The sequence below is a fragment of the Pleurodeles waltl genome, chromosome 3_1, assembly GCF_031143425.1.
Source record: "Pleurodeles waltl isolate 20211129_DDA chromosome 3_1, aPleWal1.hap1.20221129, whole genome shotgun sequence".
Lineage (NCBI taxonomy): Eukaryota > Metazoa > Chordata > Amphibia > Caudata > Salamandridae > Pleurodeles > Pleurodeles waltl.
Genome location: NC_090440.1, coordinates 1,305,290,644 through 1,305,317,821, shown reverse-complemented (window position 1 = coordinate 1,305,317,821; position 27,178 = coordinate 1,305,290,644). Strand labels below are relative to the sequence as shown.

General features: G+C 42.9%; 1 protein-coding gene across 5 annotated transcripts in view; it reads right to left on the bottom strand.

Moving 5' to 3' along the window:
• The window catches only part of MYLK (myosin light chain kinase), a 1,681,938-nt gene that overhangs the window by 1,616,555 nt on the left and 38,205 nt on the right, over window positions 1-27,178 (bottom strand). Inside the window, exon 1 of one of the 5 annotated variants that reach the window (XM_069224657.1) lies at window positions 15,638-15,653. The exons of the other annotated variants lie outside the window; for them this stretch is intronic. The gene's annotated coding sequence lies outside the window, so the exon portion shown is untranslated. Of the gene's footprint in view, window positions 1-15,637; window positions 15,654-27,178 lie in introns of those variants that run through there. 5 annotated transcript variants of the gene reach the window in all.

Sequence of the window (27,178 nt, the reverse complement as noted above, 5' to 3'; positions counted from 1 at the left end):
TGCTATTTCTAAATCTCTAAAGTGTTTAGCACTATTGTTATCTGTGATAGATTTAATAGTTTTTTTTCCTTTTCTTTGTTTCAGATATTGAGCTAGAAGAGAACCAGCTTTATTATTACCACAATAATACCTGGCATTCATGTTCAGGAGGGTGCTGCATGCTTGTTCGTTGTATATTGGTTAAACTCCATTTTAGCTGAGATTAGTGCTTCGAGATGTGATTTACTAGTTTTGTGAGTACAGTATTCATGTTCAAGGGACTTTATATTTTTAAGGAGGACGATTTTTGTTGCACAGTCTGTTTTTTTTTTTTGAGCGAGTAACTTATAATGAATGCCCTCGAGACTGCTTTGAACGGATCCCGCACAAAGTGAATGATAGTTGATCACTATCGTTGATATGGAAGTATTCTTCTATAAACTTATTGTAGGAAGCGATAAAAGTAGCATCTGAGAATAGAGAGTTATTAAACCTCCATGAAGAGGTTTTAGAACCATTAAGAAAAATATTTAGGTCAGTGATCACATGTGCAAGATCTGAAATCAAAAGAGCACTGATTTCAGAATTGCCCATATGCTGCAATAATCCTTTACTCAGAAAGATATAGTCAAGCCTAGAATGGGAATGATGGGTAAGAGAATAAAAAGAGTATTCCAAGATGTCAGAAGTGTTCACCAGTTTTCTAAAATGTCTACTTTTTTCTCAATTTGGACTTGGCATTGCGGAAAGTCCTGTAGTTTTAGAATGAAAAACAGAAAGACTGCAAGATTACTAATCTACAAACTTGCTTTGTCCTGAAAGAATCCCTAGTTCCTGGATGATCAGCTTTAAACATGGATTAAGTGTTGTGATACCACAACAGTGGTGGCTTGTGCCTAGAAAGATCAGCCTGGAGGAGTGTCATGCCATTCCATGAGGTCACCTTGACTAGTGTTTCATGGTAGCCTCAAATATGGTCAACAAACTGCCAACAAACTGCAGGCGGCCTCAGAAGAAATTAGGCAGTAAATGTTGGAGGAATTAAGACAGTAATGTGTTCTTACTTTAAAGCCTTCTGGAACATGTCAGTTATAAACAACAGATTTAGCACTTTAAAAAACTTGAAAAAATGCACATGAGCCACTATGCACATGAAGCCAACATTGGCTCCAGGCACATGTTTTCTCAAGAGCAGGGCAAGTTATCAGCTTCTGTCTTGGGCCAACAAGTGAAAGAAAATTCAGTGGCCATCTGTCCTTCAGGGATTAAATAAACAGTGTACATTTGAAACTCAGCCATTTACACTGAAGTCCATTTTATTCTTCACATCTCTGAATGCATTTTCCATATTCTCATATCTTGGGCTATCATCAAAGCCCCTGACCCGTAGACCCTCTTGTGGTGAATGAGATCATTGGTGCTTTGGGCAGGACGTGAGAATGACAAGGAGAGGTCTCATCTCTGAAACAGAGAACTTTAGTTGCTATTTAGTGACACTCAACGAGTCATGTTGTTCAGGAAGGTGGCCACCACTAAGCACCCAAATCTGTATGTAAAAAAATAAAGATTGTAATGTCACTGAGAGAAGGCAGCATACAAATGTCAATAGTAAAATGCTGATCAATTTTCAAGGAGGTAGACACCTTCTATTTAAAGAGTACAATTTAATCTTCACTGAAGATATCTTAGGACACCACAAGCTTTTTATTTCATTAAAGCTCTACATAGACCATAACCATCAAGGTGGTGCTGAATTTCAATGCTGCAGACCAATTCAAAGAATAAAATACACAGATACCTCTCCCAGTAAGCAAGTAACCCCCCATGCCGGACACTGTCACTGTAGATTGTTGTAGCACTCAGACAAGCATCAGGATGACAGATTACCTCAGTGAATATTAAATTATACTGTTCAAGTGAAATAGGATTCTCTTATTCAAAATTGAATAGTGGTTTGGTGCTAAATGTAGACAGAATAAGTAAGTGAAATGACTGCATCTACTTTGATGCCCTGTGGTACATCCAGAGCAGCCCCGTGTTTCATTTCACGCACAAAGGGGTTTTACTAAAATTGTGCCAAAGACACCTAGTTTTTCCCACCACCTCTACTCTCCAAAGTGCATACCAGGCCTTACCCACCTGAATCACCATCCCTCACCAATCTACTCTGCAATTCCTGGCAGTTATTACACGACTTCTGTGAATCCTGTTCCTGTATGTGCTTGGTAACAATTTTGTAGGACATGAGCTAAGGCACACCCAATAAATGCTTTTGCACTTGTATAGATCCACTTGTGAGACAATGATTCGGGCCTGAAACATCAACTCCTGTTTAGGACTCTGACAAGGGCGAAATATGGTAAATATATGCCTTCAAAACTCTGCATATGTTCTGTTGTTATCACCAAGGGAATTACTGCATCAATTTTTATTCAGTTTGTTTGGTGCAGTAGTCCAGTAGTAGGGAGTATCAGTGCCTTTAAATGGTTGCATATTCTTCTCAGTCAATCAAACATAGGTTTATTTTAGACTGTAGTTTTTAAACCATTAACACAATAAAACACATTATATATACTTTAAAAACTACAGAACTAAAATCAGGCCCAGCCTGTGAATAAAATCTCCAGGGTGCCACTATCCAATCATGCAATAAAAAATTAATGTTGTTTTTTCTAAAAATTCATTCACAGACAATAAAAATCTCCTTAAGGCACTGGTTACATCTGAAAACAGCATGTCCAGAAATAAATTAATTGCTTGCCCCATTTCCCTAAAACAGACTTTAGTAGGGACTTCCGTTGGGCTAAAAACCACAATCGACTAAAACGTGCCTTAAATCTCATATTGAGGATACACTTACAGATTTTATCCCCATTTAACAAGGAGCCTTGGACGTCCGAAATTAGGACCTGGTTTACCCTATATCTAAATTTCAATAAATATAATTTTAAACATATGTTTGGTAGGTTCTCCAGATAAGAAAAGGACTCCCCCTCCATCCACAAAATCAGGAGAGATACTGATTTCTTCTTCCTTAAATAACTTTTTTCCACCAGTTTTGTTATATTATCCTTTTGAGCTCAGTTTTACCCACCCCTATCCATCAGATCCCACCTTCTAATGTTAGCTACTTGCAGGGATCTAGGATTTTTCTTCTCACTGATCTTGCCCAATTTAGTTCATTTGTCATAATTTATTTCTTTCATAACAATGACATTTCGGGGAGCTCCTTGCTGTCTATTCTTACCTAGCCATGCAGTCAGGTCGTTTTCAATCCTAGCTGCCTGTGCCATCATGGAAGATGGTAAAGAAAGCAGCCTTTTTAAACACCGGCCCTATTCAAGGTCCCAATTTTATTTCCCACTAATACAGGTAGCTTCTACACCATAATGAAACTGTGGCCGTATCATTCCCTGATAAGCTACCAGTATCAGTCTTAAGGAGGAGCCACCATATACCTTGTCAAATTTCATAAGTCCCCCTACGGAAGAAAGCACTTTTGCTTGCAGGGATTCACAGTGATTCTTCCAAGACAGGTTATTTGAAAAACACATCCCCAAATATTTGTACTTACTAACTGCCTCAATATTGACTTTATTTAAAACCCATGCTGATTTAACCACTTCTTCCCAAAAGGGAACATTTTGGACTTCTCCATATGTATGTTTAATTTTGTCCTCGTACAGTAATCATGGAAGACATTTAGCTTTCTCTGGAGACCAATTTCTGTCGTATCTAGGATTACTAGATCGTCAGCATATAAAAGACAGTTTACCATTCAATTTGTGGCTGAAACTATTAGGTTGATTTGGCATTTTGGCAGGTCAGCCAAAAATAGGGAAAACAGTATGGGTTCCAAAACGCATCCTTGGCTCAAGCCATTCCATATATCTATTAGTCTCGTGAGATCTAGTTCCACTTGGGCCCAATTACCTCTGCGGAGTTCCTGTAAAATCAAAAGTAGGCCCTCTGGGATTTCATGTCTCCTTCAAACTTCCCACAACAACACTTGATCAACAGAGTCAAATGCAAACCAAAATTCCACAAAACAACAATATAAAGCTCCCCATTGCTCTATCGGTTTTTTCACTAGTGCCCACTGACTAAAGCAATGGTCTATTGTTGAATGTTCCCCTTTAATCCCACCCTGCTCTATGGGAATTGCTGAATTTGCTTCAGCCTATTCTTTCAATACCCCAAAAGGATCTTTGAAAAAAACTTTCCATCTCACACCTAGCAGGTTTATTTGCGTAGCTTCCAGGAAGGGAGTAATCACCTTTTTTTTTTTTACTACAAGGATTAATAACTGCTCCCTTCCAGCTGTCTGGCAAGCATCCTGTCTGGAGGATATTAGCAGGCTAGTTCACCAGTCAATATTTTTTTTTTTTTTTTTTTAAATCGCTGCCGGAAGATTGTCTGGCCCGGCTGCTCTTGTAAGTGTTAGGGACTCAATTGTTTTCTTAATTATTGGAGCTGAAAACCTTTCCAGTATTCCTTCATTAAAAAGGAAGATTCCTGGATCTTGGATAATTGTGACATCATTGTTATAAGCTTCCTCCAGATATTCATCTCATGCATCCTCTCCCACTGAGCGTTTCAACTTACTTTCAGTTTTTCCTAGTCCATTGTGTACCAACTCTCAGATTTTTTTTTAACATTGTTTGACTATATTGTATCAAGCATGACTTTCCAGCATTTTTCATTGTACACCCGTTTCTTGCTTGCTACCAATCTTTTACATGTTTTTCTTAAATTAGAAAGTCACTATTTCTTGAGATCCTTGCATATCTCTCTAACCTCCTTATTCTACTTTTTAAAAGTCCTCATTCACTGTTGTTTGCTTCTCAATTTTATTTTTACCCTGGATATTATTGAATACATTTAAACCTACCTTTAGGCACACTACTACTTCATTGATTAGATCCTCATACCATGTAATGAAGTTTGAAGGTATGTCTTCTACCTTGACTAAGAGAATTTTATGGGGAGCACTTGCTTCTTCGAGGCAGCAGTGCCCAGCCTAAGTGTTGTACCTAAAGGGTAGAGGTCACTCCCTTCTATCTGCAATACCTTAAACTTATTAATATAACTAAAAGCCCATGCTTGAACGAACACATAATCTATTGGGCAGTTCTGATTGCCATAAACAAATATGCGTATTCTTCTCAAACCACTCTGTATTACTGTGCTTAGTCTTTCAGTGCTTTTGTAATTAAATTGGTGTGATGACGGCTATGTGCCATACAGATGTACATTAATGTTCATTGATAAGTGAGTAACGACTACAGCAAGACAGATGGCAATGAATCACGCTGCAAAGCAGCAAGCATTACATCATTATGCACATGTACCACTATTTCTCTGAAACAACCCAATGTAAAGGGCTATATCAATGGCAATTCATCATTTTCTCGCACACCAACTCCACACGAACACTAGTAGGAAACTGGCAACCTAACCAACCCTTCATTAATGGACATGTAGGTTGGAAATACGTAGAACAACCAACAAGTCATTATTGGGCCTTCAGTATATTGTAAAACTAGTGTACATGGGATAGGTACTGACAAATAAACCTACAGTGTTACAAGGCCATACCAACGACGCTGTAGGTTACACAAGAAGCTTCAAACAAATGCATATAGCTAGTGGAGAGGATGCCCAGTGGGACGGCTACACCAAATATCAATCATGAATGTAAAGGATTATATCGTTGTAACATGGCAGGGAGGACATCATGTGCTCCACCTATATGCCTGAGATTAAATCCCCATCAAACTAAAACCAAAAAGCAAGTCACAGTCCCATAGACAAAAGTACATTTCTACGGCTGCCCCGTGATAAGTAGTCAAAGTGAATAACTAGTCATGTACCTGCTAGCACTGTTTACCTATTGCCAGCAATAACTGTTTATCCAGATTGTTTATAATTCAGGATTGATGAAGTTACAGGATTTGGAAGATAAATTCAATGTGTGCTCTCAGAGATGCCTGCACAGTTACTATATGATGGAATGGGCTAAATCAAAGCTAAATCATATAGAAAGGACAGATTGCCAGTGAAACAAAGAAAAGTAAGGAGAGGTGGGAACTTCACTTAATTGGCCTACTCTACCAGCTTTCAACTTGCATTGCTCAGAGGAAGAACTCCACGTGCAAGCGTTCCACAGGAAGACCATGATCAGAGTGCAAATGGCATTAGCCATACAAGCACACTTCTCTCACCATTAAGTTCTGCAAATGTTCCTTGTTGGACGGATTAAGGCTGAAAATGTCCCAAAAAAATGAATCAGCTATTGTCACAAGTTATACTGAAAGTGTCGCACTTTTCAGCCTTACTAACGCATGAGATAATTTAAATTGAAGTACCACAGCCATCCCAGCAGTGATGAAACTACATTTGGCAACAGAGGAGTGGCTGATTTAAGCCCATGCAATGGAACTTCCGGCATCAATGGCAGTGAAAAAAAAACGATCGCCCTCCTGTTGCAACACCCCTTTCAGAGTTCCATACAAAGCTAACCATATACACAGACAGATGCCTGCTATGAGCTTACTACACTAACCTATTCTAGAGCTGCTCATTTTCATCACTTCTTTCTTGCAAAACATTAGCAAATACTATTCAAGATCCATTCTTATAGTACAGGCATTATTTTGCTAGTTACTTTTGGGGAGTGTGGCAGTGGTAAGTCATTATTGAAAGGAATGGAATAAATGAAGGCAATATTCATGCTCAATGCTCCTAAAACATTGATAAATAGGGGAGTTGTCTGGTGTTCCCTCATGCAGACTCAAGAATGCGAGAGAGGCAGGTGGTGCTACGGTGAAAGTGGAGTGGCCTCGCCTTCCTGAGCCCTGACACCGTTCCAGTTGATTTGTTCACTAGGCCCACTTATAGGTCTCAGAGATTCAATATGATGAGGCCTATAAAGCATCAGCCCGTGGAGCAGTGGCAAGTACTCCTGGCTAATGCAGAAACCTAGTGAATATGATTTATGGCAAATCAGGCAACCCTTTCCAGTAAAAGATTTGGAAACAAGGTGAGGGCTGAACAGTGGGATATGCGTCTGAGGATCAGATGCAGCCCGACGTGTCAGGGCTGGGAACTTAGAATCTGCTGCTGTGACCCAGCTGGACACCAAATATACGCTGGCCCCCATTTCCTGTAAGGAGCTAAGGGAAGAGGAAGTGGGGGAGCAGGAGGGACTGGCAGGATCAGGGCAGTGAAGGAACATATTGGTGGAAGCTACTGGAGGTGAAGAAGAATGAGTGCATAGGCAAAGACTGCAAGCACAAAACACAACAAATAAAGCACAGCAGACAAATACCTGCCTCACAGTAATTGTCTGTGACACAGCCTGTGAGTAGCCTACATTCTGAGCTCCCAGGGGATTTCATGCTCTTGCCAATACCGAGGTGTAATTGAATGGTCTCCTGATCTACTCTATGGATTGTTGACATAAACAGGGAGGACACATTAGGCTGCAGGCAGACTAGACGCAGCTGTGACCAATAGAGTGGTGCGTGGAGTAGCTCTACGGATGAAGCAGCCCTTTCATATGTCCAGTTTGAGCATGGCCACAGTGTGAATGTGGAGTTTCTTTTGGTGTCTAATGTCTCAAACAGCCAGATGGAAGAATTATAATTTCATTCCATCTCAGGCTTGCAAACATCTGTCATTAATAAGTACTGATGATGAGTTAGTGAAAGGCAAAATGAAATAAAGGTGACCCTTGCTACTATTATGAAAAGCTGAACAATGTTGACAACATTGACTTTGGTGGAGATGGGGGCTTGTGCTGACAGAGCTTAGAGGGATCAAAGTGGAGACACCATGCCATTTTTGGAAAATACAGGGAAAAGGAGCAGTGAGTGAACAATGTGGTGGCCTTATTAAATGTTTATCTTCATTTTGGTAGAGGATCCACTGAGCTTAGATGATTTTGAAGAGCAATATCAAAACTCTGGAGAACTTGCAGAGATCAGTGAATGAAAGATTCTTTAGCATGCTGTTAATACTTGTTGAAGTCGAAGATACCAAGCAGCTGAATTCCTTTGCCAAACACTTGAACCCTCCAAGCCACTCTGGTTCCTCCTTACTTAGGACAGTCAGGCTTCCTTACTGAATAACTATACTATTATGGTATTGCTGGGGACCCTGAATAGCAAGAAGCTGCTCTGGAGGAGGAGGCTATTTTCAAGGAGAACTTACAAATTAATAGCAGTTATAGTTTGCTTTTCCAAGGCTCTAGTGTAGAGACACAATTGGAGAGGAATTGGCTAATACTGTCGGGCGCACCGTGTTTCGGTTTTTAAATCGAATGTGACGCATCTTAACAGCTGAGCTGCAGTTGCAGTCCGCAAAAAGTGGTTCTCCCACATTGCCCCTTACCTGTGGTGGGTCGGGAGGTCACGTAGTTGCAGGCAGCCTGGGGGCCCATGATAAGAGGTCCAAATAGCATAATTCTTGAGGATTGGCGTTTTTCCACACATTCAAGATGGCAGTAAATTATTTCCTTTGGGAGGCTTCCTCTTCCAGGTCACTCTTTAGTATATAAGGCAGTGAGACTATGGGCCTCATTACAACCCTGGTGGTCTAATGACCGCCAGTGTCGCGGTGGTGGTTGGACCCATGCCAATGCAGCACTCAGAGCGCCATATTACGACTGCAGTGGTAGCACAGCGGTCAGACTGCCAGATTATGAGTTCATGTCGGTCTGACAGTGCTGGCGGTCCTGATCTGCCAGGCAGCACTGCAAACTGGAAGTAGTCATAGCCTCTTGGCAGTGATTTACTGACTTTTGTCTTTCATAGATAAGTGGCTGGCTCTGAACCCTCCCATCCCATTATTAATAAAGAGATTTTAACGCACCAGTATAATTTTTTGGGCCAATTCCTAAACCTAAATTTGTGGCAATTTCTATCTGTAGAAGTAAGCATGTTTCCTTGTATAGAAAATGGGAAATAAACAATAGTATTAAAAAAAACAAATGTTAAGGCAAAAATGTGGGAAAGTTACTAAAATGCTTTACCAACATAATCAGAATGGATTAAAACATAGAATTTTTTTTGCTTAAAGGAACATTTTCACTGGAAAGGACGCAGCAACACTACATAAAGAGGACATTTTATATAGTGTCCAAGTTGCACGCCATGAAAACTTATAGTGTCCTTCTTTGTTGTCTGGTCCCATGAAAACGAAAAAAAAACAACCCACACACAGTCAGAAAGCCTGCATAATGACCTAGTCCACACCTGCGATCTTTCACAGCGTTCGTGTTGCAACTGCACAAATATTTGAATCCAAAATCTCAGTAAACGGAAGCGGCGGACTGGAGTCCAGAGGTCAGGGCCGCACAAATGAACCTTTCAACATGCAGAATGAATCAGGCAGCTTCTGTGCCGCGCGCGAAGCTAGATAAAACCCCTGGTGTAAAAAAGACACCAGGGTGAGACGGTTCGTGATAAAGGAAATTTACAAATTGAATCATGACAAGAAACTTACCAGTGATCTATGTGTGGGGAGAGATGATGGCCTCATCCTTATAACGCCCTCTTTCTCCTTCGGGTAGGAGCCTGTGATGAAAGAGCGCCTGTAGCTGCAAGCTGCTTTTCATACGGATTATTATTATTATATAAAGTAAAATAAGATGGATGTCCTACGTTGCTCGAGTAGGTAGAAGTACCACGTCGAGTCCATTGGGGCAGTTTTAGGGGGTGAGACTTATTTTTCATGACCAGATTTTGGCCCACAGCAAGAGAAGAGAAAATGGAAAAGGGGTAAATGAGGTGGAGAAAATTAGGAAAAAAGGGAAATCAGAGAAAAGGAACCTGCTAAAGTGAGATAAAGAGAGTGAACATCAATGCCAGAGCTGGCGGGCCAATAGTTCACTTTGCCAATGTTTTTTTCCCATTCTTTTGTTTGGTCTCGGCTAGAGACGGCTTTAGCTGTTACTAGGCAGACCTATTGTTTATATGACATCATATACAGATAGAGCATGCTTTGGGTTAGACTCTAGCCCATGAACGGATGGCTTTGTTTCCTATCTCACTGATTGGTTGTTTTTTTCACTATTCTTGTGTTTAGCCTTACATTTTCCTGATTGATTGAGCTGTATCCTTCCAGTGCACACTAGATGTGACTTTTATTTTATGTAGCACATTCATTCCATGGCATGCATGTGCCAGCTTAGTTTATACCTTTCCCTGTTGTAGTTCCACCCACCATACCCTTGGTGTGCACTCTCGCTTTTCACCATCCCTGAGCTCCAAAGTCACCACCACTTCTTTAGCTCGCCATTTAGATTTGCTCTTTTTTTACTTCCCATGAACTTTCTTATCACTGCAAAGCACTGCTGGGCCTCTGGCCTCTGGTCCTTCTTTTGCGCTTTGCAGTCTCTTTTTCACTTCTTATTTTGACATTGCAATTTACTGTTCGAACATGGCCGTCCAGCACAACAGAAAATTAAAAAGACCGCAATTAGTTATGAAGCATGTTAGTCATGAAGTGTGCGTGCATATGTCACGATGCATGCATACCACGAGAGATGCATGTCTAGCAATGCACATTTGTCTTCACTTGGCAGTGCCAACTAGCTGTGGCAAAGCCAATAACTCAGCCTTTTAAAACAGATAACTATTGTGCTTGCAAATTGTCGATTATTTTGTTAGTCATTATTGTCCGATTGAAGTAGGTCTTCAGGTTTCAGTAATTCGAAGCCAAAAGTAATTTTCTTGCACCAAGAAGAATCATATTTCCAGTGAAGTGCGTTAACATTTAAAAAGGATTTCTATGCTAGTGCTGACTACACTTGCTCCTGGACAGTTCTATTGATATTATAGGCAGCAATTAGATGTTCTCTTTTATTTGTAGAAGCATACACTGCCATGTTTAGGTAGCAGCATGTTTTTTTTTCTTTCTTTTTTTCTTTTACCAAACAAAGTAACCAGCAACCAAACTTGACAAGGCAATACCTATTGGCACTGGCATTTCTTGTTTATTCTTGACTGTTCTCTGTCGTTTGCACTTCACAATGCCTTCTCTTTTTCGGATTTTATATTATGAATTTCTTAATTTTCTTTAATAATCAGATAGTTGGCCAAAATAGGGAACATGCCCTGTTCGCTCTTCGCTTGAAGGTTGGATAAAAACATGTATATAAGACACTATGTGAAACGTCTCTATAAACTGAGGCTGACAATTCCTTCAGTACCAACACTGGCAAAATATAACGTGTTGATTAACCTTCGTTTGTTTTGCAATACTTCTAGGGATTCATTTTCGTGGCCATAACTATACATTCATTCGTTGGTGTTTCAGCCTTCTTGCCAAATGAAGCTGTCCAGCAAAACCCTCAAAATCATGTATCACTGGTACAAGGATTATTATTTCCATGGGAAAAAGTGCATTCACCTATTTAGTGTCTCTGTCCCTACTTTACCATAAAAAGGGCCAGGACCGGACCATCAAAAAGAGCTTTAGGCATCCTCACAAAGTCACAGTATCTGCATAATGTCTCAAGCAGCCACTTCAAGTATTGTGCATCCACAGAGTCTCATCCTACGGGCAATCTTGGCTATGCCGCTGAGAGTCCCTGGCTTCTGTAAAAAGTCTAAGCATCTTCGCAGATACTGATTCAGCCACAAAGAGTTAGAGACAGAGCTTAATTTGAGCAAGTGGTTTTGTTGGTGGTCACAACAACTCATTTTTGTGGACAGACACCTTAATATTCCTCATCAGACATTTCTCAAGAGCAAGAGAGGGAACAACACACAAAGGGGAAAGAAGGAGGAAGGGAAAACAGATAATAAATCACAAAGGAGAAAGTAGAAACCTGCAACAGGGAGATAAAGGGACAGGGAGTGTCTTGCAGTGGTTTAAAGAGACCTGAGCTGGATTCAAAAGTATGCAGCCTTGGTATTCAACCTGGCTGACATTTAATAGTGACTGCCACGGGCATTTGAGCAGCTCTTTAGGCACCAACATTTACAATTTGACAAATTAAGCATTGGTTAGAAGCACCTATGCAGCATTCATGCAGACTTTATTCACTTGCAGAGAGCCTAGTGCATCTGCAGAAAGGCTCTTTCTTAAGCAAGCGCATCGGGCTGAAGTACAGCGCATCTAGAAAGGGTTCAGAGCACATGTCAAGAGTGTATGGAATCCACTCAGATTCCAATGCATCAGCAAAGCGCATCATTCAGAAGCTTTCAATGCTGGTGTCTGTAGAACAGAGATAGTTGCATGCAAACTTTGTCACAACCTTACACCAATAATAGGCTGCTTACTGCAACGAAGAGTACTGATAGAATTTCAAATAACATGCTAAATTACAACAAGTCATGGAACTAGACAAATTAATCTCATGGTATAAACTGTCTTGCATAAACCTTAATTAAGTCAATGAGCAATTTAACTAAAGTGCCCATAGAGGCTGCTTCTACAGACAAAGAATTATGGTTAGGTTCTGAGTAGTGTTCTCTAAAACCCTGTCCCATGCTCAATGGCCTAAATGCTTTATTTATGTTGCTGGCTTGTTGAATGTGGTCATCCCACCCTCTCTGCAACTAAAAACACCTTCATGATTCCCAGAGTCAAAGATTTGTATGAATTAAAATAACAGTTTTGAAGAGCCACAATGACGCCATGACTACTTCCGCTCTCTGAATGAACATCAGGCTATGCTGACAAGTACAAAACCACAATAATATTGTTTTGATGCTCCAGAAGTTCAGAGAAGCAAACTTAAATTGACTCATGGTGTAGCTAGAGGCAAATGTCATCTTCTGTCAAAAGTCATTAACTTTGTGACTTGTGAGAGGTGCTTCACCAGAGACACACCAAAGTCAATTAAGAGAGGTTAATTTGAATTGGACTCCGGGTGGTGTAAGGCAAATCCATCTTCTTAGTAATCCATTTTTTATTCAGACAGTTAGCTTGGCAACAAATTTACTGCATATTTGGTTTGGATTACCAACAGTTTTATAGTCTTGACAGAGCCAATTTGATGATTGATTCTTACTCGGAGGCTCTACTTAGGTCCACTGTATTTCCAATTTCCAAGACATTTTGGCTTTTCTGCATCAGCTGCAAATCAAAAGATCATCATTTTGTGAGCAAATCAACATTCCATCTTGGATATTCAAGTAGTAACTGGGACTTTTTGAACTGTAGTGTAGGTCATTTGTCAGCAGTTTTCTGACTGCACACACTTATCTCTGAGGTAAATATTTTTAAGGACAGTGTCTAAAAGATATATTATATAACATACATATATGTACACACACACATACATATACATATATATAATAATATATGAAGAGAGAGGGAGCGTTTAGTAGAAAGGTCAGTTAAAATGTAACATTTTAATCTAAAACAAAACACACTGAATTTCACCAGTTGAAGGTAACTGAAGAAACTAAAACTCTTGTTCCTGCCATGCACAGTGTTGTCATCAATTATGTAATTTCAGATGTCATCAGTGATATCAATGATAACATTTCATGAGTGATGTAATATGTGAGTTCATAAGCAGTGCGTAGTGAGGGCATGAGTTATAGTTTCTTCAGTTAACTATGACAAGTGAATTTCAGTGTTTTATTAGTTTAAAATGTTATGCTTTATCTGACATTTTTACCTAACTATGACATCACATTTTTTTTCTGTGAATTCTAAGGTTTTTCTTCATGTAAGGTATGATAATATTATCGTCCTCAACTATAATGTTACTTTAAACTTAGTTTTTTGAACTGAATTTCATTCTTTTAACATAAAGTAAGTTTTTATTACCACACGTAGCTATGCCAACTCCCCGTCATGCACAACATTGGCTGTGCACGGCATGGGGTTGGCCACTGAGCAGGACAGGCACTCTGACCAACCATGTGGGTGCTCAACCCCCTGCCACATACAGCCTCCGGCCTGCACCCAGCCCACCAGTCTACCCTCTCATACCTTAATTGTTTTCGGGACACAGGGGACAAGTCCCTGAATCTTGTAATAGAAGACACAACATTTCTGTTTGTGCTACAGTCAGCCAGTCAGAGCAAGCATTCTTGCAGGGCTTGCAGGAGCCTCTTACTCCTGCAAGATTGAGATGGCCAACAGAAGCAATTCCCTTGTGGGCAATCAGATTGTTCCATTATTTAAAGTAGCATGCCTGCAGTAGTCTTGTGAGACTCTTGTGTACCCAACTGTCCATACATCTATTACATTTTGAGCCTTAATTTCTTAAAAACTATTAAACAGATTTAGAAAAAAAAGCATGTTTTTTGGGTAAAGATCTAGTTTTCTACCAACGTTGGTGTAGTTTGTTAAGCCATTTTGGCTGTAGCGTCTAAAATCCCCTATGAAAAATGCAAGGGGAAAATCGCAATGTGGGACCTCCACCTTTTTATTGTCCCCGAATGATGGATCATCCCAAAACTTTCCAGAAAGAATGTAAGGTGGATGAACTTTCTATTGAAAAGCTTTGTGAAGATTCTTCCAACTCTGCCAAAGATATCAGCAAACCAAAAAAAGCCCTTTTCTATGGAAATGGGGTCCTAATTTAACTACCCAGTTGCGCTCACTCTGGGTAATAAATATATTCATTAAACTGGATCAGAAAGAATGGCCAATGTGCTGATCAACTTGCCCCATTTCTCAGCTACTTTAGGAATTAGAAACCCTATTGAGACATCTAATTAATCACACACGTGACTGATCTTGATCAGGTAGGAAAATTGTGAATACATATGCCCCCTTCATGCTTGCCAAAGCAGAGGGTCAGCTGATTTTGGGGGTGGGGTGGAATGCTGTTCAGTCCAGCAACAAAGTCCTTGATACCCATTGAAGACATTCTGTTGTGACTATAATTTAACTGCAGCAGCTCTTAATGGAAAGACAGACAGTTAAAACAGTAGGTTGAGTATTTGATTGAAGTGCAAGGGTAAACCTCCATATACACTTTCCCCAACCTGTCTCCTATTTTCTCGAATACATTTTTCCAAATTTCCTTTGCTGAGCCATGACTTTTACGCTAGTGCACTCAGTTTAGTTGTAAATATATTTGGTCCAAGTCACAAACTTAACTTTTTGCAGTACCTACAGCAGTACAGTAAAATACAATTCACAAATTAACAGCCGGAGACCTCTGCCTCCCCTATCTTTCTAGTGTAGAGAACTCCACAACGGTTGGGGGTACCTCCTCATATGCACGTATACAAATTAGTATGACATATAGGACAGATCAAAGGAGAGGTGGGAAAAAGGAGAATAATTACCACTAAATGGGAGCAGTTTTGGAAAATGTAAGGAGGTGTCTGGAAGAGATATAATAATACTAAGTCAAACCCACAAAAGAGACTGTTGCAAATTCACAAAATAATCTTCTAAAGGTGCTATAGTCCTAAAGGTATTAAAACAGGCAACCAAGCATGCACACCTTGTTGCTCTCCAATTGGCCTTCCTACCTGTGACCATACATGGCTCAGCATACATGCACTCATGTACTTGTGATGCAAGGATGGTTTCCTACTATTATTCTTGTCTTCTCGGACGGCTAATTTTAAAAGACTGGAAAAATTACATCAAATATTGGTCTTTTTGTGCTATTCCGGTGCTTATGTTTGGCCTATGCATTGAGACATTCTTAGCAGGAAGTAGGCAAGTTTACCTCCTGTGCCAGTGAGCATTTCAGTGGTGAGCCGTTGGTGGACCTGGAACCAAAAGGAGAACATACTTCACTGCAAATAAAGTCCATGAAGTATGCAGTTCACTTCTTTTTACACACAAATGGAATAAGCAACCTACAATTCCTACCGGTTCCAGCAAAAAGCAATGACACTTGGTTTTCCTTTACATTTCCCCCCTTTTAGGAGCAATCCAACACCTATAGCGGGTCACCCTTTTTGCTGAAACAACATAAATTTCTGCAATTGCAATCATACCTGTTAATGAACTTGGGGCAGACTCCTGAACACATTCTGAAAGTAAGTTCAACTTACATACACAAAACTCTTCATTTACCAGTGACTTTGAACCAGTAAGTTATTTACTAATGAACAAGACAACCCCACGATTGAATAAAATTGCAAGCATGGGGAACAGGCGCAGCCAGTCCATTAGGGCGGAGGGGCCATGCCTCCCCACCTTTTGCCCCCCTCATGAAGAGTGCAGGTCAGGCTGAACAAAGGTAAGCCTGACTGACACTCCTCATGTTCAGGTCAGGCAGCCAGGAGCGAGACATGAGAGATTTGCGCAGACTCCTGGCTGCCTGAGCTGAACTTTGCTGGGCTAAAGAGGTCACAGCTCCTATGGGCGTGACCTCCTTAGCTCAGCAAAGGTGCCTCGAGGCCCTCTCCCTGGGTGACGAGGAAAGCGTCACCCATTGACTTTGACCGGGGCACTTCAGGTTTAAGCCCTGAAGCGCCCAGGGCGAGTGTCAATCTGTGACACCTCGGCAAAGAGTGGGGAGGGGCCAGCAGTCTCACTGCTCACTGACCCCATCCTACTCTGTGACGAGGCTGGGACTGCTGCCTTCCCTCATTGGCTGACCTAAGGTTAGCCAGTGAGGGGGAGGCAGCAGTCCCAACCCTCCTGGGACCTCTGATGCTGAACGGGTGGAGAGGAGAGGAGGGAGAAGTTATGTGTGTGTGTGTGTTCTTTTTAAATAAATGGTTGGTGCGTGCGTGTATGTTTGAATGTTGATGAGTGTTGTTAATGGATGTGTGTGTGAAAGTGTGAGTGTGCTTCCCGTCCGCCCCATTCCCTCCTAAAACTGCCAGCCGCCACTGATGGGGAGTATATGCTTACAAACCCATCGAAAAAAGCAAGTTCAGGAATTCACAAACTGTTTTCTTGTTGTTTCCCACCATGGAAGTGGGTAGATATATTCTTTTGGCAAGGAAAAGGTGGGAAAAGCTTGGGGCAGCCTCCAAATTGTTTCATAAAAAAAATTCTTTGATGCAAATACTGTCTCACGTCTCCATGTGCAATTGCACTCAAGGTGAATGTGATAATGCCTCTGCACAGTAAAAGTATGAATTAGGAAAAAAAAAAACTTTCCCCACACGTCTCAAATAAAAGTACCCAAATGCTGACAAATCACATTAATAAGGTGGTGCTTACGCCCATGTACTTTCTAATGCAGGAAATTTACATGTCGGCACTGTAACTGCCATACTTGGGTAAAACGCTTCTTTTCAAGAGGTTCCCTGCGCACACTGATCTGTTCATGGTTGGGCAGAATTTTCGCTACAACCATGCAAGAATTCAGAATAACACAAACCTAAATTGAGAATGCTTTGAACAGGAACTCTTATCAAAAGTGCTTTCTCCTTAACATGCCATTGTATTTTGCTCAACAATTGGTGTTGCTATTTCAGCGAATCACTATATTCTTGGATGTTGAAGCACAAACACTTTAGAAATCTTCATTGCACCCAATTGGAGACTGTGGCTAGCTCCCCATACTAACAAGTTAGAAACACAATTAAATACACAGTTATCCCTCCCTCAATTTAGAAATGGGGAAATTAAATTTCAGCTTGTGGACCTTTTTGTTCCTTGAAAGCTGATGGTGAACTTGGGTCTTCGTGTATGGATCTTATGACCACATGGTCACATCACTTGACATTACACTGATGAGGTCAGACTCAAGACCCAATCCTTAGCCTCAACTTTGCCATACAAGTGATTCTGTTTACCAAGAAGGCAGTTCAGCTGCATATATTTTGAGAGGGAAAGACCAGCAATGACACATCCGGAACCACGCCTGCGTTGTTCACGCAAGCGGATCGATGCTTGCCTGAACAACGTTGGCCTTTTTCTCTGCCTTAACCACGCATGTGCTGAACAATGCACATGCGTGGTTAAGGCAGAGAAAAAGGAAGATCCATCGGGAGAGGACGCTGTCAGGTAAGTGGGGCTGGGGCAGGGATAGGGGTAGCTTTTAGGGGTGGGGGGGTGAAAGGGTTGGGGTAGTTAGGTTATTATTTTTTAAGGGGAGGGCGTGGGGGGTCGGTACCATGGTTTTTAGGGCAGGGGTGGGGGGGCAAATCGGGGTTATTTTGTTTTAGGGGTGGGGTGGGGGGGTCGGGGAAATTTTGTATTTAGGGTGGGGTTATCAGGTTTTGAGTGGCAGGGTTGGGGTAATTTTGTTTTTAGGGTGGGTGGGGGGGGAGTCAGGGTAATTTTGTATTGGGGGTTGGGGTAATTATGTTTTTAAGGCGGGTGGGGGCAGGTTTTTAGGGTGGGGGTTGGGGTAATTTTGTATTTAGGGCAGATGGGGACCGGTTATTAGGGATGTGGTTGGGGGTAGGGATAATTTTGTATTTAGGGCAGGGTGGGTTTTTAGGGGTGGGGTTGGGGTAATTTTGTATTTAGGGCAGGTGGGGGTTCAGGTTTTTTTGGGGCAGGGTGGGGGATTGGGGTAATTTTGTATTCAGGTCAGGTGGGGGGTCAGGTTTTTAGTGGGGGTGGGGGTTGGGGTAGTTTGTATTCAGGGCAGGTGGAGGTGTTGAGGTAATTTTGTATTCAGGGTAGGCGGGCGTCTGGTGTTTAGGGGAAAGGACCGGGGTTCGGGGTAATTTTGTTTTTAGGGGTTGGGTAGTTTTATTTTTGAGGGGTGGGGTATCAGGGTAGTTTTTAAAGGTGGGGTCGGGGTACTTCTGTTTTTAGGGGTAGGGATTGGGGGGGGTCGGGTCATTTTTTTTAGGGGTTGTTTTTTTTTGGGGGTGGGGTCGGTTTTAGAGCACAGGGTGGGTGGGGTATTGGGGTAGTTTTTAAGGGTGGTGTTGTCGGGGTACTTCTGGGTTTAGGGTTGGGGGTGACATGTGACAACCACGCATGCTGTTTTCACACATGCCTTTACTAGGAATGGCCTTACAACGAAAAATCATTGTAAAGGCATGCGTGGTAAAGGCATGCATGGAAACAACGTGGTCGTTGTTCCGACCGCGTTGTTCAGGCATGCGTGGTTGCCGCATGTGTGGTTCCATCATACAACCATGTTGAGATAATACAAAAGGAAACTGTAAACTTCATGGGAACTTAAAAAATGTACTCTGAAGTTTCACTTTAAAAATGATTGGGATGACGTGTCTTTAGACCTACCACGGCTATTTGCACTACAGATTTGAACTGTCCTGCATTCCCAAGTGTGACGGCTCTTAACCAAAATTCCTTTCATCAAAAATTATTATAGACTACATTTTGGTTGTTTTAACCCCTTTTGTGCCCTGGACGTAATAGTTACGTCCTGGGCAGCACCGCTCGGGTGCCCAGGATGTAACCGTTACGTTCAGATAGGGGCCCACGGGGGAAGGTCTAGCGCTCCCCCTGGGGGCCTTGCACCCCCTCCCCGGGCAGGGATGGAAGGGGAAATCATTTCCCCTTCCATCCCCGCCCCTCCACCTGACCCCTCCATGGTGTCTGATGAAGTCAGTGCTGACCTCATCAGAGGCTGCCCTCAAAAGCAAAAGCATTTCTCCTCCGATCATGTGGAGGGGCGAGACAGGCATGAAAGGAGAGGAAAAGCCTTTCCTCTCCTTTCGAGTCTCTCTCAGCATTTCTGCTGCTCAATCGCGATTCCATTTGGCAGCAGAAATGCCACTAGACACCAGGTAATGTTTGTTTTTTTGTTTATGTCATAAGGGGAGCGGGCCCTTGGGCAAGGTCCACTCCCCAGGGGGACAATTTATTTTTAGGCCATTTCTGCCCACCATGGGGGCAGATTGGCCTATTATAATCGGCCAGTCTGCCCCCAGGGGAGGCAGAAACCGCTAGACACCAGGGATAATTCTTTTTTTGTTTTATGTATGAGGGGAATCGACCCCTTAGGCAAGGGTCGCTCCCTTAGGGGCAACTTTACTTTTAGGCCAGTTCTGCCCCCCTTGGGGACAGATCGGCCTATTTTTATTAGGCCAATCTGCCCCAAGGGGGGCAGAAACCACTAGACACCAGGGAGTTTTGTTTTTTACTTATGTTTATACATAAGGGGAGCGGGCCCTGGGGGAAGGGCCGCTCCCCAGAGGGGCAAAATATTTTTAGCCCTTTTCGGCCCCCCTGGGGGCAGATCGGCCTATTATAATTAGGCCGTTCTGCCCTCAAGGGGGGCAGAAACCCCTAGACATCAGGGATATATATATTTTTTGTGTTTACCTTTTATTTTTTATTATATTGGGACCGACCCCTTAGTCAATTTCACACAAGGGTCGCTCCCCTGGGGGGGCAAATTTATTTTAGGCCATTTCTGCTCCCCTTGGGGCAGATCAGCCTATTTCTATTAGACTGATTTGCCCCCAGGTGGGGGAGCAGAAACCACTTAGGGACCAAGGATTGGTGTGTGTATATGTGTGTGTTTTGTTTGGGGGGGCAGCCCCTTGGGCGAGGGTCACTCCCCATGGGGGGCACATTACTGTTGGCCATATCAGATCGGCCTATTTTTGGAAGGCCTATCTGCCCCTAAGTGGGGCAGAAAGCCCACCTGAGATGAGGGAAGATTTATTTTTCCAAAATAAGAGGGTGGGGGTATGGCCATATCCCCACCTCAAATAAATGGGGTCAAAGTTGTTCTGCCCAGCAGTGGACAGATGGGGATATTACCCGGATCCACTCTCTGGGGGGGCAGAAAGTATACTAGATGCCAGGGAATTCAAAATATATATAAAATAGTGTGGTGGTGGCTACCAACCAGTATGGGCCTGGTTATGCCCCCACCCCAACTGAAGGGGGTAACAGTCTTTCAGGTCTCCCGCCGCACACTAAAATATCTTCTCCCGTGGCAAGCAAGAGGACATTTGATTATTTGGGGTTTTGGTTTAACATTTGGGCCATGAGAGCTTGGCTAACTCTCAAAATCGTCCCATTTGGAAAGGTGAGGGCTGCACTTTTTGGATTTTGGGACACTGCAGAACTTTGGACTTTGGACTTGTAGAAAACTCTACAAGACCTAGACACATCTGAAAATTAAACATCTGGCTGATTCCAGGGTGGTGTGCTTCACATGCACCCCACACCATTTTCTTACCCACAATGCCCCGCAAACCTCCAACTTTGCTGGAAATCACACATTTTTCCCACATTTGTGTGATGGAACCTGCCGGAATCTGCAGGAATCCACAAAATTCCTACCACCCAGCATTATATCATCTATACCAATAAAAATTCTGCTGCACTTGTCAGCCTAAACATTTTTTTTTCAAACTGCCCTTTTGGACCCGGTTGGTTCCCCCTCAATTTCGACATGTTTTTTGCTCTTCCCTGTCACAGGCACTTAACCCAACTACACAAGTGAGGTATCATATTTACCGGGAGACTGAGGGGAACGTTGGGTGGTAGGAAATTTGTCCTGGTGCGGTGATCCCACACAGAAATGTGGGAAAAATTAGATTTTTTTGCTAAAGTTGAGATTTGCTGAGGATTCTGGGTAAGAAAACATTGGGTGATCGACGCAAGTACACCTCCATAGACTCCCTCGTGCGTCTAGTTTTCAGAAATGTCTGGGTTTGGTTGGTTTCCCGAGATGGCTGCTGAGCCCAGGACTATAAACGCAGGTGCCCCCACAAAAACAGGTAGTTTTGTATTTGATGATTTTGATGTGTCCAGATAGGGTTTTGGGGCATTTACTTTCACGGGCACTAGGCCTACCCACACAAGTGAGGTACCATTTTTTTATCGGAAGACTTGGGGGAACGCTGGGTGAGAGGAAATTTGTGGCTCTTCTCAGATTCCAGAACGTTTTGTCACTGAAATATGAGGCTATGGTGTTTTTTTAGCCAAGTTTTGAGGTTTGCAAAGGATTCTGGGTATCAGAACCTGGACAGAGTCCCACAAGTCACCCCATCCTGGATTCCCCTAGGGGTCTAGTTTTCAAAAAATGGATAGGTTTGCTAGGTTTCTCTAGGTGCATGCTGAGCTAGAAGTCAAAATCCACAGCTAGGCACTTTGCAAAAAACACTTCAGATTTCAATGTAAAAATGTGATGTGTCCATGTTATGTTTCCTGTCGCAAGCATTAGGCCTACCCACACAAGCGAGGTACCATTTTTATTGGGAGACTTGGGGGAACACAGAATAGCAAAAAAAGTGTTATTGCCCCTTGTCTTTCTCTACATTTTGGCCTTCCAAATGTAAGACAGTGTGTAAAAAAGAAGTCTATTTGAGAAATACCCTGTAATTCACATGCTTGATACTATATTTTTCACTCTTTATATTTCAGCAAATTAATTGCTGTTTACCTGGTATTGAATGAAAACCCATTGCAAGGTGCAGCTCATTTATTGGCTCTGAGTAACTAGGGTTCTTGATGAACCTACATGCCCTGTGTATCCCCACAACCAGAAGTGTCCAGCAGACGTAATGGTATATTGCTTTAAACAAAATCTGACATTGCAGGAAAAAATTAGAATAAAACATTGAGAAAAATAGCTGTTTTTTTTCACCTCAATTTCAATATTTTTTTAAATATTTTTTATTTCAGCTGTTATTTTCTGTAGGAACACTTTATAGGATCTACACAATTACCCCTTGCTGAATTCAGAATTGTGTCTACTTTTCAGAAATGTTTAGCTTTCCAGGGTCCAGCATTGGTTTCACACCCATTTCTGTCACTAACTGGAAGGAGGCTCAAAGCACAAAAAAATAGTAAATATGGAGTATGTCCCAGTAAAGTGCCAGAATTGTGTTGAAAAATGGGTTTTTCTGATTCAAGTCTGCCTGTTCATGAAAGCTGGGAAGCTGGTGACTTTAGCACTGCAATCCCTTTGTCGATGCCATTTTCAGGAAAAAAAAAACACAAGCCTTCTTCTGCAGCCCTTTTTTCCCATTTTTTGGAAAAAACGAAATTTTCACTGTATTTTGGCTAATTTCTTGGTCTCCTTCAGAGGAACCCACAAAGTCTGGGTACCTCTAGAATCCCTAGGATGTTGGAAACAAATGAAGCACATTTGCCATGGGTAGCTTATGTGGACAGAAAGTTATGAGGGCCTAAGCACGAACTGCCCCAAATAGCCAAAAAAAGGCCTGGCATCTGAGGGGAAAAGGCCTGGCAGCGAAGGGGTTAATAAGAATACAATTGTTGATACATGTCCATTTTAACATCAATACCCCATATCTATTGCGGTTTTCTATAAAGTATGACTGTTTCACACAAATTTAAAAAACCAGGAGGAAATTGCACAGAACTTTCGCATTGCTTTTTGACAAGATTTTTTCATCTTCATTAAATTGTCAATTTATTGCATTGTTTCCAATCTAGGACAATTGTACCTATGTCGTTTTTCAGTTTAGGTGGCTGCTGTATACAGCAAGAGAGAAGTGGCAACTATCTGAAGGAAGGGACAGCACAATTTAATTACAGTGATGTCATATGGGAAGGCTCTCTCTCCAAGTAAGTCCAATCTCTTTCTTTTCAATAAACACCTATTAAAAGGGCTAATTCTCCATGTTTGGAATGCTACTGAGTCTAAATCTTCAACATTTAGGCCCCCCTTATGAGTCTGGCGGTCTTAGGACAGCCAGACTCACGGTGGCGGTCGGACCGCCGCAGTACTAGTGGTCCGACCGCCACATTACTACAGTGGTGGAGCCACCACTGTTGGACCGCTGCCACTGCAAGGTTGCCACCAGGCAACAGCCTGGCGGTCTCAATCTGCCAGGGCACTGCTGCTCACAGTGCTGCCCTGGGGATTATGAGTCCCCTTTCCGCCAGCCTGTGTATGGCAGTAGCCCCACCATGCAAAGACTGGCAGAAAGGGCATGCCAGGGGCCCCATGGGGGGCCCCTGCAATGCCCATGCACTTGGCATGAGCACTGCAGGGTCCCCCATGGACAGCCCTGTTGTGCTTTCCTCTGCCTGAATAATGGGCAGTGGAAAGCGCGATGGGTGCTGCTTCACACGTGCACCTGCCACACTCAATTACGAGCCGGCGTCAATGATAAGGCCCTGTTCACCGCAGAGCTGGCAGGTGGAAACTATGGGGGTCATTCTGACCCTGGCGGCCGGTGCCCGCCAGGGCCACCGACCACGGGAGCACCGCCAACAGCCTGGCGGTGCCCCTTAGGGCATTCTGACCGCGGCGCTTTGGCCGCGGTCAGTGCAGGAAAACCGGCGGTCTCCCGCCGGTTTTCCGCTGCCCGTCAGAATCCTCCAAGGCGGCGCAGCATGCTGCGCCGCCTTGGGGATTCTGACACCCCCTACCGCCATCCTGTTCCTGGCGGTTCGCCCGCCAGGAACAGGATGGCGGTAGGGGGTGTCGCGGGGCCCCCGTAAGAGGGCCCCGCTTGTATTTCACTGTCTGCATAGCAGACAGTGAAATACGCGACGGGTGCAGTAGCACCCATCGCACCTTCCCACTCCGCCGGCTCGATTACGAGTCGGCTTCATGGTGGGAAGGTCGTTTTCCCCTGGGCTGGCGGGCGGCCTTTTGAAGGCCGCCCGCCAGCCCAGGGGAAAACTCAAAATACCCGCCGCGGTGACCGCGCCCGGCGGGAGTCAGAATGACCCCCTATGTTTCCACCCGCCGGCCCTTCATTGAACTCATAATAGGGCCGGCGGTGTTCTGGCTGCATAGGCAGTCGGATGGCAGTACGAGTTTGGAAGGAGTAATGAGGGACTTCAAAAAACAAAAATAAGGGCTTGTGTGGGGGGGTCGAAAACTTCAGAAAGGCACTATAACTTGGGTCAAAAAATCCGAAGGAGGCTGAGGGTAGGACTGAGAGGCCCATAAGAGACTTTGGGTTGGGTCAAATTCTCAATAGAAGAGTAATTGGGGCTAATGTTGTACAGCGACAATGCGGGCAAGGTTTAATTAGGCTTGAAAATGAAATGTATACTCTATTTGCATTTTCCCTTATCTTATTTTCTTCAAAATGCAACCACACTAAAGGGAGATTTTCTGCAGATTGTTATTATTAAATGGAGACAAAGTGGGTAAACAATTTTATTCTCTTTCGAAATCAACCAACCCCATTATCTGAGCCTCCACAACGGGCTTATTGTGGTGCACAGCTCTGAACAACACTGATTAGCTTTTAATTACTCAACAGGAAAAATGGGAAGAGAGGCTCACAACTAAAGTAGCTCAGAATTGTAAAGGAAGTACTTATTCAGAAAAGACTGCTTCTCCTACCACCAAGGATTACACTGCTGAAAAGATTTACAAATATAGTGCATGTATTTTAATATGATAGATATGTGGTTTTATATGAAAATGACCAATGCCCAAGAATCCATTATATCTAAAATTTTTGCAAGAAAAACATAGGCACGAATATTTCTTTGTGGGTGTTCAAAACTGAAGTGATGTGCACAGGTATGTTTGGGGAGCAATGAGCGTGGGGGGTTCATCCCCTACATAAAAGGAGCAATATTGAAAATAAAATAATAAAAAGAAAGATTGCAGTAACGGTTTCTTGTTACAGTGTTAATTTATTTTCACAAAGATCAAATCTATGGGATTTCTAGAACTAAATCTCAATAACACCCTCCAATGATCTCTTTGTCCCATCAATAATGGAAGGTAGCATTCTAGTTTTTGATTGAAGAACAATTGCTACCATTCTTTCCTGGTCCAGAGGAATCCCAGGACGAGACCATTCTGCAAATACATGCCTAGAAAGCACCATTCCTGGACCGTTAGTTATTAGACATAAAAAGACCAACCTCAGATAAACACTAAGGCACAATTTTCTGAATAATGATGCACAACTTCGCTAGCACAGTTGTGCGTGTACATTTTGAACGCGAGCTCACATCATTCCTTAGTACCATCCGTGCACCATATTAAAAAATGACACACTATGTTGCTAAGGAATGGTTAGCGTAAAAAAAATGAAGCTAACCATTGCGACATGCTGTATGACGCCAATGCTGCAAATGTGGCGCAAGACCGTTTTTGGGCATGTATTTGTTATGCAAAATGGATTACCACCATTTTTACAGCACTGGGTAAAAAAACAAGCAATAAAAATAAAAATTGAAAGACAAGATGGAAATTGCAGGCCGAGAGACCCAGGGAGACCCCAATCACCCCAGTTCCAGCCAGGAAGGTCCAGCAAAGTCCCAGGAGAAATGGAAGGGCAAGTGTCACTTTAGTGAGGAGGAGAATGACATCCTGGTCAGAAAGCTGACGGAGCACCAACACCAGCTCTTTGTCACCTCTAAATTGCCAATCGGTAGAGGAGATGCGATATGGCAGGTAAGGTCAACAGTGTGGAAAAGGTGAAGAGGACTGTCACCGATTGCAAGAAGTGCTGGTACGATTGCAAGAGCAGGACTAAGGAGAAACTGACCAGGAACCAAAAGGCAGCACTGCAGACTAGAGGTGGAAGTCCCACACCACAGAAGGACCTGGATGAGCTGGAGGTGATGATCGCAGTGGTCTTCCCAGAGGAGCTGGTCACTGGAATCATAGGAAGAACCAGCGCTGACTACCAAGAACTACCACAAATGGAGCGTAAATTGCACGGGGAATATCTTGAATGCCACAAATAGAAGAAGGAGAAGGAACACAGGACACACTTGATGCATGTTAAAGGGTTGCATCGGGACACATAGGCCCTGAATTAAGATGCTCCATCCAAACCCAGGCCACACATGTACTGACGCTTTGGCTGTGCAATGCACTCCAACATATACACAACGTGGACATAAGCCACTCACTATGGCTATACTCCACCACGTAAATATGCATTGCCTGGAAGGAACGTGCAAATAGTGTGGCTGTTGCTGTGCCACAACTACACCCATTGCATATTGTCAAAGCTCCTCATCCTACACAACTTGAACATCAGAGACTAGGACTGAAGTCAATACCACCCCAGGGGTGGTGTCAGCGTGGTGTAACAGGCCAAAATGCTTCCCTTCCTCCTTGTCTCATTGCCCTTATTATGTGTGCGGCATCTTGTAGCACACACTGAAATGCCACCTTAGCAAAACTAGCTTATTCATGTGCAGGAAAGGAGACCTCCCTACAAAAAAACAAATTGTCCCCTCAAGGCAGGCACCCCTTCATCATGCTGCAACAATGCCTGTGTTGGAGCTGGGAGAACAAATCTATGGAGCCGCAGGGGAAATTGAAGGAGTGTACCGTATGCCAGTAAACATGGCACATCCCTGCTTTTCTATACAGGTGCAGGGTCGTACAACAAATATTGCTGCTGCACTGAGCTGTACCACTTGAGAAAAAAATCAGGCCTAAAGTGTACAACCTGAA